Genomic DNA, 18,480 nt, shown 5'->3' on the forward strand with positions numbered 1-18,480 from the left:
TTCAATATTTTTATACCAAATTTATAGTGACTCTCTTGCAAATGTCTTTTCTTTACCTACACAATTAGTGATAAGATTCTCTCTTTAGGCTGATAAATATCATGTGTTGTATTAATGAACTTTCTTATAATGACTTTACATCTAGGAATAAATACTACTTTGCTGTGATTTATACTCTGTAATGTGCTGTTAGATCCTGTATACTTACATTTTTTTATGATTTTGACATTGATATTCATGAGTGAAACTGAGCTTTAGTTTTTAATGTAACTTTTGTCAGATTTTGAAATTCATGTTATATGCACTCAGCTCAATGTAGTTGAGATTTTCCCTTCTTATAATGCTCTGTAACAGTGTAAGTAGTAAGGTGATGATCTGATTGGTAAAGCTTTATAAAATTTTTCTGTGAACCTGAAACTGCTGGGTTTTGTTGTTTTTGTTTGTCTGTTTGTTTGTTCTTTTAATGCAGGGGCTATTTTACTATTTTCTATATTGTTTTTCTAACTGAATTGCCTTGTCTAGATTTTCTGCCTCAAATTGGGATAATTTTGGTAAGTTATTTTCTATAACATTTTTCATTTCGTTCAGTTTTTTAAATTTATTCATATTATAATTTTTATATTTATCTCATTTGATGGTCATTCCCTACACCTTAAAAAATCTTTGTCATATATTTGCATTTTATCAATTTTATCTTGCTTGGGTTAGCTAATTTTTTTTTTTTTTTTGAGATAGAGTTTTGTTTTTGTTGCCCAGGCTGGAGTGCAATGGCACGATCTCAGCTCACTGCAACCTCCACCTCCTGGGTTCAAGCGATTCTCCTGCCTCAGCCTCCCGAGTAGCTGGGATTACAGACACCTGCCACCGTGCCTAGCTAATTTTTGTATTTTTAGTAGAGATGGTGTTTCACTATATGGGCCAGGCTGGTCTCGAACTCCTGACCTCAGTCCATCCACCTGTCTCGGCATCCCAAAGTATTGGAGATAAAGATAAGGAAAATGGAGGAATCAAAGATGGCTCCAAAATTCCAAGCCAGGGAGGGAACTTGGAAGAATGATAGTATTATTTAGCAAAATGGAGACATCAAGTGTGGCAACCTTTATTATCTCGTTTGTTGTTGTTGTTGTTGTTTTGAGATGGAGTTTTGCTCTTGTTGCCCAGGCTGAAGTGCAATGGCGCGATCTCGGCTCCTGCCCCTGCCCAGGTTCAAGTGATTCTCCTGCCTCAGCCTCCCGAGTAGCTGGGATTACAGACAGGCGCCCCCACGCCCGGCTGATTTTGTGTTTTTAGTAGGGATGCGGTTTCTCCATGTTTGCCGGGCTGGTCTCAAACACCCGGCCTCAGGTGATCCGCCTGCCTCGGCCTCCCAAAGTGCTGGGATTACAGGTGTGAGCCACGGCGTATCTCAGTTTTATATATAAAGTAAGGGAGATAAAGGAAATCTGATATTGCTAAGTATTCTCGATAAAAATTGATTAATAGGAACAAACAGAAGAAAACTATGCACGGATCTCTCTTAATTTTAAGCATTGTATGAGGTCAGTAAATGAAAGAATATATAGTATACAATTCATTCCTTTATCTTCTTTCAGTTTTACTTCTTTTTTCTGCTCCTTGAATGTCAGTGCTTCCTAATGATAAATCTGTCGTGGGTAACTTCATGCATACTGGAGAAGTATCATCCACATCAAGCCTAGTCAAATTCAACTCTATGTATCTGTTAAGAGGGCAGAGGGGGATCAGAGAGAGAAAGCGAGAAGAGAGAAAAACAAAGGCAAAAGGAGGTAATAAATAAAAGGTGAGGAAATTGTATTCCATGGGTGAGTGGTAAGCATAGCCCCAGAGAAAATTCAAGAAAAGAAATGGAAATCCTTTGTCCACAGTCAAGCTCTCCCACACCTCTTCAGAATGAGCATCTCCCCAGGCAGATGACAATTTTAGCTTTCAAATAAGGGTATTTGCTTAGACTACATGATTTCTAAATACAAACCAATGACTTCTTCTGATGTTCAGCCAGAAGAATATTGATATTCTCCAGTCTTGGAGGTTTTAAGTCCTCCATATTGGACTTACTAAGAGACAATTCTGTATTGTACTTGATTGGCCACCTAAGGAAATGTTTCAAAGACTAAATTTTACAGACTTTTAACACCTAACTTCCTTGTAAGATAATTACCTACCGTATATGCATCATATTCTTTTGCCCTCTTTCTTCCTTCTTCTCTTCCTCCTTCCTTTCTCTCACACCCATCTCTCATACCCATCATTTACTCCCAGGACTTCAAATATCAAAATGATCAAATATCAAAATATCAGGACTTCAAATATCAAAATGATCAAATATCAAAAGAAATGAGAGAAAGATCATCTCTCTCACACCCATCATTTACTCCCAGGGCTTCAAATACCAAAAACTATATGATATCACCTTCCACAGATACTCTTATTTATTTAAATAATTTAACTTAAAAATCATTCTCACTAAATTTAGCCTGGATTTGAACACATTGCTTCTTTATGTCTTTAAGGTATTGAAGGATTTTTTTTATTTTTTATTTATTTGTTTTTTTGAGATGGAGTCTCACTCTGTCACCTATCACCTAGGCTGGAGTGGCACAATCTCGGCTCACTGCAACCTCTACCTCTCAGGTTCAAACGATTCTCATGCCTCAGCCTCCTGAGTAGGGATTACAGACATGCATCACCATGCCTGGCTAATTTTTATATTTTTGGTAGAGATGGGGTTTCACCATGTTGGTCAGGCTAGTCTCGAACTCCTGACCCCGTGAACCACCCGCCTTGGCCTCCCAAAGTCCTGGGATTACAGGCGTGAGCCACCGCGCCCAGCCAGTATTGAAGGATTTTAGGAAAGGCTTTGACCAAATGTTTATGTGCACATCATAAGACATAAGCATGATCTACTTAAAGCTATTTCAATTTCCTCACTCATTTTTCTAGACTAGTTATAGAGACTGGCACCTGTATATTCACTTATTTGTATGACCAAATTATCGTCAATATGCTTCTCTGTATAATTTTTTCTTTCTTTCCAATTCTCTCATCTCTGTATTTGGTATTGGGAAACAAATGAATTGAACATATTCTAGTTTTCCTTTTATTTACTTTTAAAGTAAATAAAATTTTAATTTTCCTTTTATTTACTTTTAAAGTAAAAGCATTTTGACATTTCCATTTCCTAGTGTGCCCTCCTGGATTTTATGGCTTGAATTATGCTCACATCTATGACTGCAAAAAATGGAGCTAGTTGTGATGCAGCAAGGGAACAGTGCATTTGCCCAGCAGGTGTCCACAGCAGCCGATGTGAAGAAGGTATTGCGAGAGCATTTTTAAGGAAATAAATGTGAGAATTCTGTGTAACTGTGAGATCTTCTCATCTGGTCACAAACGTGTAATGAAACTGAAAATACGCAACAATTACTTAACCATTCAACTTGCACATTAAAGTGGTAGGAATTCACTCAATGGCCAATATAATGAGTCCTTCTGATTTTGTGGCCGATTGGTCAAAATTTTAGTTTTCTTTATATAAAGTTGTGAGATATTTCAAAACACCACTAAAAATGATAGTCTTTGATGGACAAGGATTCTACCTCTGAATGAGAATAAATATTTCATTAAATGCTTTTAACAAATGTGACCTATGTATTGGGTTCAATGGCATTGAAAGAGATACAAGGAATTTATGAAAATATTTAAAGATGTGAATTAGGCATTTACCACTAGAAAGTAATCATAGCCATGAGTGGAGATAAAGATGTAAAGGTGAGAATTTGGGCTACTCAGTTTGAAATAAAATATTATAAAGCCCTAAAAGCCACGAACTCAGTAAACAACACAAAGTCCTGTTTTGGCCTATATTATGTACAGTCTTGTGCATATAGTTACAACAATCATGACTATTATAATTATAGTATGATGATAATGGTAGTCAAAGTTATTGTCTGTGGCCTTTAAAAAGGATCTGTATATTTGTCTCATACTACGTTCCCAGATGTCACTATAAAGAAAAATATCAATATTTTTCTGGCTGCAGTGGCACAATCATAAATAAGACATAAAGAAGCAATGTGTTCAAATCCAGGCTAAATTTAGTGAGAATGATTTTTAAATTAAATTATGTAAATAAATAAGAGGGTATCTGTGGAAGGTGATATCATATAGTTTTTTATATTTGAATCCTGGGAGTAAATGACAAACATGGGTCTGAGACCAAGGAAGGAGGAAGAGAAGAAGGAAGAAAGAGTGTGAAAGAATATGATGCATATACGGTAGGTAAATATCTTACAAGGAAGTTAGGTTTTAAAGTCTAAAATTTAATCTTTGAAACATTTCCTTAGGTGGCCAATCAAGTGTAATACAGAATTGTCTCTTAGTAAGTCCAATACGGAGGACTTAAACCTCTTGGAGACTTTACCTCCAAGACTGGAGAAGATCAATATTTTTCTGGCTGCACATCAGAAGAAGTCATTGGTTATAAATTAAAATCAGATTCTGGAGTACTCAGGAGAGGTACTGACTCACAAATCTTTTTGTATATCCTTCATTATTCATGTATTATTTAGTGATTCAATAAAATGTCACCCATTATGTATCTGTGGTAGCAATAAGATAACAAATTCTAACCTGACTCTGGTATACTACCACATGACAAGTAGCAGGCCCTGTGTTAAATTCTGGAAATATAGTGGAAAACATGGAGTTTATTGTCTTCTAGAGAAATGAATAATAAAAACACTTTAAGGGGAAATATTAAAGGTAAAACAATAGGCTTGTAGACTTGGTTCCCTTCCTAAAGCTCCTACCTTCAAAAATTTTATTTGCATTCTAAAGATATATACTAGTGTTAAAGTAAATCAACTTTAAGACTTGCAAGTCAAATCAGTTATAGAATGGACCTTCATTCTGACATTCCAAAACGTTTCTCTCTTCTTTTTACCAGCAAATTCCAGTATCATCCCACTTTACTATTTGGAACTCAATCTTGAGGAAATTTTATATCTAATTTTAATTAAGATGCATTAATGAAAGTGCAAGGTGTTAATTTTTCAGCATTTCTCCTTTTTTGGTCAGTGTTCACCTGCCATGTTTGGAGATGATTGCCATCAACTTTGTGACTGTGAAGGAGAAAACTTCTGCCACCCAAAAACTGAAAAATGCCTCTGCCCCCCTGGGAGAACTGAGTCAGATGTGATGCTGGTAAGACCCAAAGCACCTAAGGACTCCCCCCTGACCCATGGTTATAAGATATCTGTAGACATTTTCCTACTAGAAGTGGTACTCTATTAAAGAGCATTGCCCAGAATTGCTTGATACTTTGCCCTTAGTATGATGAGCAGGATTTGTAACTGTTACATCACAGGCAGCTCAAACAACACTATAGCTGTCGGAGGACACATGGTAACATGGTAAGTATTTAAAGGGACACAGTTAAATGCCCCATCACAAAGGCGATTCATAGAAATCACTAGAATTAAGGCAATTAAGGTGTGGTCCCTCCAGATGGTATTCTTTGGACCTAAGCTTCAGGCTACTCTTTGGGAATTGAAATGCATATTTCATTTTTCTTTTGACTCAGAGAAAGAATGACCTAAAATATAAAGTTCTAATTCTTCAGGGACTGTCTCAAGAAGAAGAGAGAGTAGATTGAGTAATTTTGAACTAATCACTTGCTACTAGATTTAATGGATGATTATCAGATGAAAAGTTTTATATAATTCACAATAGACCTGAAGGACTGACCCTGCCACAGATATTTCCCATAATAGAGGGTTTAATCTCAGAATTTACTTTTCTCATCTGCAAAAGAGAAGGGTTGAAGCTTCATTTCTAAAAGAAGGGTTATTTCTAAATAAAGTCATGGCCTACACAGATGCCCTACAAGGTCTTTTATTTTCATTTTTATTTTCAATTAAGCACAGTTCATCTGTGATATTAAGTGTGAACAGCTGTGTCTATGCAGGCACCATAAAGATAAAAGACCTCATTTTAACCTGAACTCTGGTAAAGGAGCTATTAAACAGCCATAATATTAATTCATAAAAGAATATAACAACTTTTTATTGGATTATTTTTCCCCCATTGGTAAATTAACATTTGCAGACATTCAGACAGATGTCTTAAATATACATCATTATTAACATGAAAATGTGGTATTTTTATAAATTAAAATCAGATTCTGGAGTGCTCAGGAGAGAGCCTGACTCACAACTTTTTCTAGTAAGAACACTCAATCTTGCCACCAAACTAAGTAATCCTCCCACACGCTGGGCAGAAGTATCTGGGTTGAACTTCATTTAAAATGATACAGGAGTTTTTTAATTTTTCACAAAGTTTCGTGGTTTAAAGATTTAGAGCAGCATTTCCATTGCCTCCAAAGCTTCTTCCTAAAGGAACCTGTTTCTGCTTCATTTAGGAAGGGATTGAATTACTGTTTGCTGATGTTGAACCCTTGTGAAAATAATTAATTGCAAAATTGGTTTATGTTTCTATTTACCTTATATTTCTAATCTAATTAATTAATTAAGGCAAGAGAGCTAGGCCACATCTTAACCTACGTTCATAATGCAAAAGAATAAAAAAATTACATCCAGCTGCTCATCTCTAACCCAGCACAAAGGATAGTGAGTCAATAAAGAAGTTTTAAACAAAATTTGCCCAAAGTTTCAGAATTTGCCCCAGGGACTATATCTTCATATTTACTGACATTTCCCAAATTCTCACTTTCCTGCTTTTTACTTTTTTATTAGGGCTTTCTTCTGCATATGCTTAACACCTTGTATCCACTCATATAGTAGTGTAAAATGGGGAAAAAGCACTAGGTAGGAATTCTAAAACCCAGCTCTGCTGTTTATCAGAGATATATTGTAGTAATTGAGATCTTTTAAGCCATACCAAACCTCAGTTTATTTCTCTGTAGAATGTGAGAGCTTAACTAACTGCCTTGCCCACCTCACAGGTGTTAGAACCAACAGAGATAATGTATTAGAGACACACTTTGTAAACTCCACAAGGATAGGTGACTATTAGGATTGAACAGTTGAGTTTCTCTGATCCTTGAACATTGATAAACTGAGTTTCTTCCCAGTCCTGCCTGACCGAGTGGGAAATATGAATCTATTTTCTGTTTCCATGAGCTGGGCAGGGCTTTCTCCTTATCCTCGTAATTCTTCAGAAATAGAACTTGTTAATTCTCTGATGGAAATTAGGCTAAGAGCAAACACCCAGGCTGGGCCTTTTCGGTCAACATTTGGTTGTTTTAATAAAGCTAGCACTTTCTATAATCTTCCATCATTTCTCTTTCAGTTGCAAGCACAATGCAATTCAATTTAAAGATAGTTAGAGTCCTGTAGGACATAGATCAGGGGATCTATGGACCTTCTGACATATTTTAAGAAATGAAACAGTTGAAATTAAAGCCATTTTATTTTCAATAACATAAGTACAAATAATTGTGTTTTCATCCTAAAGGTAAGTCTCCTGTATTGGGCATTCAGCGTGAGTGTTGCCTTTTTCTGACCTCAAGACAACTAGCCAACTTTCCCTGTGTCCTTCACAGTGCAACCACTAAAGCTCTACTGAATACTCTGATTCTGAGAAGGCACCTTAAAAATGTAAGTAGCTGTCCTGACTTCTCTTTTCAGTGTTACCACTAATTTCCTTGACACTCCCAGCCTTCTCCTGTTTTCCATCGGCGTTCTTACTTTTATCACATAGCATTCTAGCATGGGAAGATACCCCATGGTAAAAAAGAATACTTTACAAACGTATAATTATCTTATTGAATGCCAAGAAGTAATAGTAAGAACACAGTGTGTTTTTGAAAGCATATCTGAATTGCTTTTATTTTTATTTTCTCCCTCATAGAATGCAGGCCAGGCCTGTATGGACCAAACTGTGCTCTCAAGTGTCAGTGTGGTCACATAGCTCACTGCAGCCCTCTCAGTGGGAGCTGCACTTGCGTTTTTAAGACAATGGACCCAACCTATGAGGAAAGTGGTTCAGATGATCCTCAATATCCAAATACTAACAACTTTTCAGTTGGTGAATAGAATTTTGCAGACTTTCATCCATGGTTTATTATTTTAACTTTAACAGAGAAATGTACTTACTCAGCCATCTTCAGCCCATCCCGACCTGTTGTGGGGTAAATACCAGGATGTCTCAACTTTGTCATCTCCAAGCACAAGTCTCAGTCTCTAGCCTAGCCTTCCCAACGGTTTTTTGCTGAATAATATACCCAATAATAAGAGAATGTTATTTCAGGATCCCAGTCAGTAATGTTTGGACTAATAAGTGGACCTTTTTTATATGCACAGGAGGTATTTAAATTTGGACGTAAGAACTGCTTTTCAGTTCAGGTTGGACTACACTGAAATATTCACACTTATTCATTGAAGACTTCAGTGGCCATTAAATAGCTGGATCCTCTTTAGAAATGTCTAGAATTTCATCTATTTATTCTCAGTATCCTTCTTCATAACAAACTCTGCTCGGGATTGCTCATGTATTGTGTTTCAAACATGACTTTGGTGTGGGAGACTATAAAGACTTTAGCCACATAATGACATGCACTTTTATAGTGAAACATCAAAATGTTTAGTGTGTTTTCTCCGTCACTGGCCAGCAGACAGGAAAAATGTGGGTAGCAGTGACCGAGGCCAGGGCTTAGCCTACTCAGGGGGACACAAATTTCCTATAAATCAAGATCTACTCGTAATCCAGCTTTTAATTCACAGTGGTAATCTTGATTCAAATTGTTTATCATTTAGGACAACTATATAGCCATTTATGAGCCTAAGGTGAGTGCTGTGAGAAGCCAAGAAAGACAGCAATAAATACTATTTTATTTTTGCTCTCAAGTAGTTTATAAGCACTTAAATTTTTCAGACTACTGGTTAATTCACATCAGCAAACAAAACTTTCTTGATTGGAAATGTTGTTTCCCATGTTACCCATGCTTTATTGGGATAAAAATAGAGAATATTACAATTATATGACTGAAAATTTGATTTATACGATATGTATGGATGGCTTTTAAATCAAAACAGATTTAGGATAGTATTGACTGAAGGATTTATAAAAATACTTTTATCAATTCAGTACAGTTTCTCATCTTAAAGATTATCTTTCTAAATCTCATCACTTTTAGCAGAGCTGAGATATAGCTACCTATAATGACAAGCCATGCCAAATTTAATGTTATTAAATGATATAAGGGAGTTAATGAAATCACTTTCCAAAAAAAAAATTTGTACTTTTTATTTTATTTTTATTTATTTATTTATATTTATTTATTTTGAGACGAAGTCTCATTCTGTCGCCCAGGCTGGAGTGCAATGGCGCAATCTCGGCTCACTGCAAGCTCCGCCTCCTGGGTTAACGCCATTCTCCGACCTCAGCCTCCCGAGTAGCTGGGACTGTAGGCGCCCCCCACCATACCTGCCTAATTTTTTGTATTTTTAGTAGAGATCGAGTTTCACTGTGTTAGCCAGGATGGTCTCAATCTCCTGACCTCGTGATCCACCCACCTCGGCCTCCCAAAGTACTGGGATTACAGGCGTGAGCCACCGCGCCCGGCGTATACTTTTTATTTTTCTAGGGATAGAGTCTCCCTTTGTTGCGCAGACTTGGGTGCAGTGGCATGATCATAGCTCACTGCAGCCTCAGACTCTTAGGCGCAAGGAATCCTCCCACCTCAGCCCCCCATGAGTAGCTGGAACTACAGACATGCACCATCATGTCCATCTGATTTTTAGAAATTTGTAGAAACGAAGGTCTCACTATGTCACCCAGGCTGGCCTTGAACTCCAGGCCTAAAATTATCCTCCTGCCTCAACCATCCAAAGCACTGAGATTACACATGTGAGCCACCACTCCTGGCTTCTCCAAGAGATTATAAATTTAGTTAGTCTTAAATGAGACTAAATAAATTACCTTTATCCCCCCAGTATTTGGACTTAAAGATTTACATTTCAGTGCATTTTAACCATTTTAAATCAGTCATTAATAATCTGTTATTTCAAATCAGCTGAAAACTATTCTTTATTCTGAACGTTTGCCCATTTTCTTTACCTGCTATTTGTCCAGTTTCTCTCAACTATCACCATCTAACCTTCAGAGAGAATAAGGTAAATAAAAGCAGCATTCTCTCTTGGGCTGCCAGCCCCCTCTGGATTTTCTTTATTTCATGACTCTTAAAATTGTGACTACAAACAGGGAAAAGAGAAAGAAATCAGGCTTTTCTTCCTTACTAGAGACTGTATTTCTATTCAGGCAGATGAGAAAAATCTAGATTTAATAGGAAGAAAAATAAGGGATTTATTTTGGCTGTTCTTTTTGATTTTATATTACTTTTCATAAGTGAGAAACCATATGTAAAATGTTAAACAAGGTTCTTGGCAAATGGCAGATGTTTCATATATTATCTCCTTTCATCCCCTTTCCAGCCAACACTAAAGCAAATTGTGGGACCGGGAAAGCAAAGTCAGAGCATGAACCTGTATTTGTGCCATCCCAGGACCCTTTAGACAAATTGAATATTCATTCTTATACCAGTCAGCATGAACAAGTGCAATTTACTGTAGCCCCTTTTCTTTATAAAAATTTTTATAAGTTGTCTTTCATATTAAAAAATGAAAATGAGAAAATGTTTACATTGTAGAATGTTTCCATTGTACTTTTGGTTTTCTTGAAAAATATTGATAAGCAATGCAGAGTGATCCCTCCTAAAAATACCTCAGTTCTTCTGCTTGAGAACACTAGCAGATGTCCTTAAAATTATTGTAAGAAATATTTCATGCATGAACCAACATATAATAAACATTCATATTAAATAATTCTACAGCTGGAAAATTATGAAATATAATTTCCTTGAAAACTTATGTAATATAATTTAAAATTTTATTTTTTATAACTGCCACATTAAAACTGCTTCAAATTAAGAAAATAGTGTACAAAGACCTCACCTTTTTAAACAAATAAATAAAGGATACTATTCACTTTGGCACTACATGAGCCTTTGCCTGAGGTTTTTACATGTGAACCACTATTCAGGTACAGTGAAGTAGGATTTGGCTACCAAGAAATAATTTGCACAAAATGTTAAAGGATCCAACTATTAAGTGAAGTATAATCTAATAGGCATGTCCTCTTTAAGCTAAAGTTTAATGTAAAATTGGAATCCTTGTCATTGGATACAAATATTTTATATATTTCTCCTCTACTTTTTCTGCCTGTTTAATCTGTCCTTAAATGTAAAAATGCTGATCCCCAGAGGAAATGTATCCACTCATAATATTTAACTGACCTAGAAAGGTGCATGTGCTATGATGTTTCAACCTCCTTCATTTGATATACAAGATCAGAGTGGGGATTATCATGCTTTTCTGCAATAATATAGCTCAAGTTTAAAGAAAAGTGAGCAGATGTATGGAAGTATGCTGGCTAATTTGGAGTCTCAATTCAACCTGCCTGGGATAAACCATTTCAGTATAACACCTAACTTTCCCCTACTTTTTCTAACTTCTACATTCGTTTATTGAGTTTTCCAGATAAGACAGCTACTTGACACAGGTTAAATTATTTTTTGAGAACTTGGAAATCATTCCAAGAGTTAGTGGCAAGAATGGCATTTCCTTTGTTAGAAATAGCAAAGAGTGTTTGGCCTCTCCTGGGCCTCTTTCACCTTGGTTTCTCTAGGACCTGGTAATACAGATGTAGCAAGAATTTAAAAGAGCATTTGATGAAGTGAACAAATAATAGCAACTGTCTACACTCTAGGAGTTATGTATGCGATTCAGTTGAAATAACTTTTCTTGAGTCTGTAACAGAAAAAAAATCAAAGTAGCTGAGCTTTTAAAATAGATTTAAAAGACATTCCAAAGCTTTGTCTCTTTTAGCTAATTATGTAAAAGCTATGTTCTACTTTTCCTGCTTATATTTTACTTTTTCTAAATAAAAAAACTTAAATAAAAATAAAGTCTAAGATATGCATTTAAAAGTGATAGATGCCTCTTTTATATTCCTCCAAATATTTACAGACTTCTATCTCTAAATCTTATATCAGGATTACATGAAACATCATTTAATAATTCTTCATTTTGATGTTTGTGTGCAAACAGCTCTAATTTTGAAGAATATTAATTAATTCAAATAACATATATTAACAAATTAGGTGTTTTTCTTCCAACAGAAGTCTTAAAAATATATAAAATGTTTTAATATTAATGCCTCCACTTTAAAAAGTTATAAGAAAATGTATTCAATGTAATTTATTTGCCCAGACTTCATGAGAAAAATTCAGCAATAGTTCAACAGACAAAACGATTCAGAATTGGATGTTTAGTGCTTAAGTGTTGATAATATTGGTCTCTTGAAACATGGAGTATTTGCTTGTGAATAAAATTCCATATGTGAGATTTGGATGAATTTGGACGAGAGCATTCAACATGTGTTTGATGAACAGTGGAACCCATGACAGATTAGATATCTAAATGGTCAAGTGGTAATATTTGAAATAGTTTATTAATTGAAAAATGCTTTCATTCGTGTCAATTTTCAACCATTGCTTACAAAGAAATTTTCTGCATTTTAACTCTATCTTGAATTCACTAAATAATTTTAAAATCTGTAGTGCCTACTGCACTAGGTACTGTTTTCGGCATGAAAAAAGTAGTAGTGAACAAGATGAATGTGTTCTCTGCCCTCATAAACTTGCAGTCAAGAGACTATGATAGCCAACAAGAGCAACGTTTTTAAATATTTCTAGCTGTGCAGTCAGTTTTATAGTTCATCAATCCTTTTATAGTTCATTAATCCTTTCCTAAGTGTATTTCTCACAAATTTGTTAATTCTGCTATGTTAATGCACACTTCGATAAATCAAATATATTTTGCCTAACCTTAAATTCATGTAGCAGGTTTTGCTCTTAGTGCTGTGATAAGAATTAAATTAAAAAAAAAAAAAAAAACTCCTGAAATACCATTTCACATTTATAGAAAGAAGTATGATTCTTTGCAATGTAAAAGGAAAGTTCACTCTCAGAGCTGTTGTTGAAGCCCTACTGTTATGAGGATTTACGTAGTGGAAGTAGAGAAAACAGAAGAGAATATTCCCTGTGTTCTGACAACTGTTTCATCCTTTTCAGCATCCATGATACCTTCTCTTTTAACAGAGATGAATGTTTCCTAATGATAGAGGAGGGTTTTTAGGCATTTTTTTGAAATCTGATTTTATTACTAGGCAAGTAATTCTGACAAACATTAACAAAATCTTGCCATTTTAGTGGGATTTCAAAACAAGATTAGATTTTTAAAAATTAAGGTAAAATGAACATAACATAAAAGATACCATCTTAACCATTTTTAAGTGTACAGTTCAGTGACATTAAGTGCATTACATTGTTGTGCTATATTCACCAAGGGTTATTTCTTTTAATGTAGGAAGAACTTCTTGATGACATTTGAGTAACATGCAGGGTCCTCAGGCTCAAGTTACTGGTCTACCTGAATAACATAAGTTGTGTACTGCCTGCACTCCTGAAATTTTTCACATTCTTTAAAAATTTAATTATTTGAAAATATACTTTCTATACATTTATTTTCATTTACTAGGCATTTTTGCAACAAAGACATGCTGCACATTTAAGTAGAGTTATACTTTTACTGGAGACAAGAAGAGCAGTCATTTTTACTAAGCGTATCATGGTTGCAGCTCACAACTTTATCATGTTTCTGAATATGCTAAAACATAAAACATCAGTACGTTCATTGTGCTCTATGAAATAAAAATTGAACTCATAATTCTATTTTGAACAACCCTCATGCATTTCCCAGATTTTTGCCTTTTTCCTAAATATCTGCTCCCTGGGCTCCACTCTGCCCTAAGTCAGTCATGATACCAAGGCCTTGAGGTCTTGAGCAGTGTTTCCTGATGAGTATTTGATAGAGTTACAAATTTACAAATTAATAGTATTTAGTAAAGTAGAACCGGGGGAAGGGGGTAGAATTGGTTGGATTTTATACTTGGTAACACCATAACTAGGAGACTCTGGATTAAATAGAACTAAGTAGTACACTTTATTGCAGTACTTGTTGGGAACCCAATATGTTGTGATGTGTGAATTTCTAGGAGGAAGATAAAGAGTACATAAAGAATTTAAAATTGTTTAACTAGGAGTTCCTTTTTGTGAGGAATGTTTTGGAAAAACTAGTGTCTCAAGGAAAAGTTTTTGTGAAAAACAGAGATAAGTATCTACTTAAGTGAGCACTCAGAAGCATCCTTGGTCTGGATGCCCTGATCACACATTTTCATGGTGTTTTTAGTCATTGCCTGAGAGATTTCTAAGCAAGGCCTATATTACTTTATACTTTCCCATGAATCCTCTGTGAGCCAGTACACATTTTTCAAAAGGGCCTTTGAAAATACAAATCAAAATGTTGATGAAGCTTTTGGAGAAATTTGCCTTTCTTGCCTGTCCAATTAATATGAGAAATTAATTTTTAAAACATTAAGGACAATTAGGAAGATTTAAAATACATTGTGTTCTTTTAAAATTGAATTTTATAAAAGTTACATAGGAATAAGTGTTAAAATATAAAAGACCAAAATTTTGCTAACATCTGGGCATTTTATAGAAGTTTTACATACCCTATTTTGAATAACCCGTGGGGTTTATTTAAATGCATCGAAATTCCAGAGAGAGAATGTCAAGTAGCACATTGCATTAAATCCGTTTTGAGAATCACTGAGTGGTGGCTGGCATGCCATGATTGAAGTGTGAGGATTCTAATAATGCTAGAGTTAAGTATTTTTAGCTACTGAATTTGATATTATTTATTAAATAAAATATTGAACATGAATTATCCCACAGCTCTCCACAAACATACACATACACATAGACCTATCTATGATTTTGGGAGTTTCTTTTAGGATTATATATTTAAGACATCTTCTGTTAAAATGACATTAAAATTTCAAATTTTTACAAATAGATGTATACGCTTTAGTAATGAGAAAAATCTTTCTCACTTATAGATACCTGCAATTCAACATGATTTTTATAGACATCCATTTAAATTTAAAAATTAATAAAATGAGGAAATAAACCTCAATTTGTCAGGCTAAAATACAAACTCTATTCATACTTTGAAATACTTATCCTCGCTATATTATGTGTTGGATAACCAAAGAAAACAAAGGGGCAACAATTATGGAGCAGAGAATCTTATATGCTTGCAATCACAAAAGTGCAGAATTTAAAGGGACTTTAAAACTTCCCCGGTCCTTTTGGTTCATAAGCAAGAAAACTGAGACTACTCAGAGAATTCAATCCTATAGTGAAAAAAATCACAGCACCAAGACTTTCTCATCTCTTCTCTCTGTTTTCTCAGGTCTCTCATCTTATGTCTTTTGATTATTTCCTTTTGATTTTGTTTTGTTTTTTTAAACTTTTATTTTAGGTTCAGGGGTACATATGTAGGTTTGTTATATGGGTAAATTCATGTCACAGTGGTTTGTTGTACAGATTGTTTTCTCACCCAGGTACTAAGCCGAGTACCTGGCAGGTTTTTTTTTTACTCCTCTCTCTCCTCCCCCCTTCCACCCTCAAGTAGGCCCGAGTATCTGTTGTTCCCCTCTTCGTGTCCATGAGTTCTCATCATTTAGCTCCCACTTATGAAAAAAAGCTGATCATTAGAGAAATGCCAATCAAAACCACAGTGAGATACCATCTCACATTAATCAGAATGGCTAGTATTGAAAAGTCAAAAAATAACAGATGCTGGCAAGGTTGCAGAGAAAAGGGAACACTTTTCCCTTTTTGGTGGGAGTGTAAATTAGTTCAAGCATTGTGGAAAGTAGTATGGCAATTCCTCAAAGAGCGAAGAACTACCATTCGATCAGCAATGCCATTGCTGAGTATATACTTAAAGGAGTATAAATCATTCTACCATAAATACACATGGATGCATGTGTTTATTGCAGCACAATTCCCCTTTCTGAGATGTGAGACATTATTTTGGCAAGGAGGGTCAGTGAGTCTTACTTTACAGAAATCCCTTTAATTCCAGCTTTAGTGTTACAGACCTTTCAAACTTGAGTTGTCACCATTTATTTGATTCCATACTGTATACGGGAGAAGTAGTTAAATACAAATACAAGAAATTAAAACTAATGAGAGATTCATGGTCCTATAATGATTTCATCATCATTTAAGGAAAGTAATTTAAATATTAATGTTTTTTATATCTTATTTGGCATATGTTATTCAAATCTTATATTTTAAACACTATTTGGTCAACAGGTTTTAAGAATACCTTCAATTGACACAGCTTAACAATTTCTGTAATTAATGATAAACACAATTCTCAGAATTAATTCACACAAACATGACATTTTTTTTTAAGTTCATTATCTAAGTGCCAAATAAGCCTCTAAGAAGCATCATTGGTGAGTGCCTCATTTGTAACCATAAGGAACAGTTGCATTCTCTTTATTTTGTTGTTGTTGCTGTTCATTAGTTTAGGAACTCTTGTGATAGGAACCCCATAAAATATTAATGAGTTTATTCCCCTTAAATTTGACTAACCAAGTTTGCTGGCTTATATTTTACTTACTCAATCAAGACATATTCAAGGAAATTTAAGACAATTAACTAGAAATGAATAATCTGGATATGTGTCCTTCTAAAACAGTATTTCTCCAACTTGATCGGGAGGTAGAACATCCGAATATCATTATACTCAAGGTAGTACATGAGTTATTAAAATATTGACTAATATATGAGCCGGAATCAATATTTCTTAGGGAAACTATATTATATGCATATTATATAAAAATCTGAAACATGCACATATAGGGCCACAAAATTTTCCTAACTCTTTAGTTAGATACAATCACTTTTCTGAGAAATTTCATCAATATATTTTATATTACTTGGACATTCACTTTGCCAGACTCAATAATTATTTGGCATCAAATTTTTTTTTAAAGAAACTCTTATTGGTGAAAATGTTAAATAAGAAAATCTAATCGAATGCAAACTTAAAGAAAGATTGGTCATATTCAACTAAGCAATGGAACCCTTTTCCCAAGTTGCGTAGTTTGAGGACTATTAATTCAAAGTCTGTATTATAGTTTGTTGATTGAAAGGTAAACATGGCATCTGTTTTTTGATCCATATACATATAATTTTTTGAAATAAATGAAAACTTTATGCAATAATGTACTTTTTAAAAATAAACGTGTGTCATATTATGACATTTATTTTAAATAGATGTTTTTATAATATGTTTTCTTTGTGATAATGTATGTGTTAAGAATTGCAACTGAGGCCGTGAGCGGTGGCTCATGCCTGTAATCCCAGCACTTTAGGAGGCAGAGGCGGGAAGATCACGAGGTCAGGAGAGAGAGAACATCCTGGACAACATGCTGAAACCCCGTCTCTATTAAAAATACAAAAATTAGCTGGGTGTGGTGGTGTGTGCCTGTAATCCCAGCTGCTCGGGATGCTGAGGCAGGAAAATCTCTTGAACCCAGGAGGCGGAGGTTGCAGTGAGCTGAGATCACACCACTGCACTCCAGCCTGGCAACAGAGCAAGACTCTGTTTCAAAAGAAAAAAAAAAGAATTATAACTGAAACACTACTGTTGGGGTGAATCATCTACACTTGAGAAATTAATAGCCAGCTATTTACAAAGGCTAAATAAATCTGATATTTATTAGATCCTCCTCATTTAACTTGACAATATCAATTCACTAGTTGACATCATATTTTTCCACCCTAGTTATTTGAAAGAACCGGTCTTTTTCCTTTGTCTTGTTGATCTATTCTGGAATGAATTTATTGGTATTTTTCTTTTGGCTGTTTGATACTTTTTTCTTTTTCTTTTTTCTTCTTCTTCTTTGTAAACCATAAGAATATTTTATATTTTCTAACTCGCAGGGTTGGTACAAAAACCAAATTATTTGTTTGTGAGAGAATACTTCTTAAGCACTAAAGCAAGCTTGACCAATGCGTGACCCAGGACAGCTTTGAATGCAGCCCAACACAAATTGATAAACCTTCTTAAAACATTGAGTTTTTTTGTGTGATTTTTTTTTTTCTCATAAGCTATCATCAGTGTTAGTGTATTTTATGTGTGGCCCAAGACAATTCTTCTTCTTCCAGTATGGCCCAGTTAAGCCAAAAGATTGGACATCCCTGCAATAAAGTATTTTATATGCTCATATTATTACCCCTTTGTTCATCATTTAATCAGGCAAAATGCAGTGAATCAATTGGCTCCAGTGTATAGATAAAGTTGTTTTTACAGATTTTTCCTCAAACTGATTATGTGCATTGATCTTTGGGTGGTAATAATAATTACATAATTGACTAATAACTTGTATCAAGTTATTAGTATATACCAGACAGTATAATAAGCATGGTTACAACATTTTACTTAATCTTCATTATAACTA

At 34.7% G+C, this 18,480-nt stretch overlaps 1 long non-coding RNA gene across 3 annotated transcripts; it reads left to right on the forward strand.

Moving 5' to 3' along the window:
• Positions 1 to 744: 744 nt before the first annotated feature.
• LOC126948350 (uncharacterized) lies at positions 745 to 17,174 on the forward strand. Of its 3 annotated transcripts, none has more exons than XR_007723409.1 (5): positions 745 to 1,798; positions 3,201 to 3,330; positions 5,092 to 5,217; positions 7,489 to 7,631; positions 13,461 to 17,174. It is a non-coding gene; the product is annotated as an uncharacterized LOC126948350 (long non-coding RNA). The 3 variants fall into 3 exon arrangements; XR_007723410.1 differs by having other exon boundaries at positions 7,577 to 7,631; XR_007723411.1 differs by having other exon boundaries at positions 745 to 1,784.
• Positions 17,175 to 18,480: the final 1,306 nt, after the last annotated feature.

This window comes from Macaca thibetana, chromosome 2 (assembly GCF_024542745.1).
Source record: "Macaca thibetana thibetana isolate TM-01 chromosome 2, ASM2454274v1, whole genome shotgun sequence".
NCBI classification, from domain to species: domain Eukaryota; kingdom Metazoa; phylum Chordata; class Mammalia; order Primates; family Cercopithecidae; genus Macaca; species Macaca thibetana.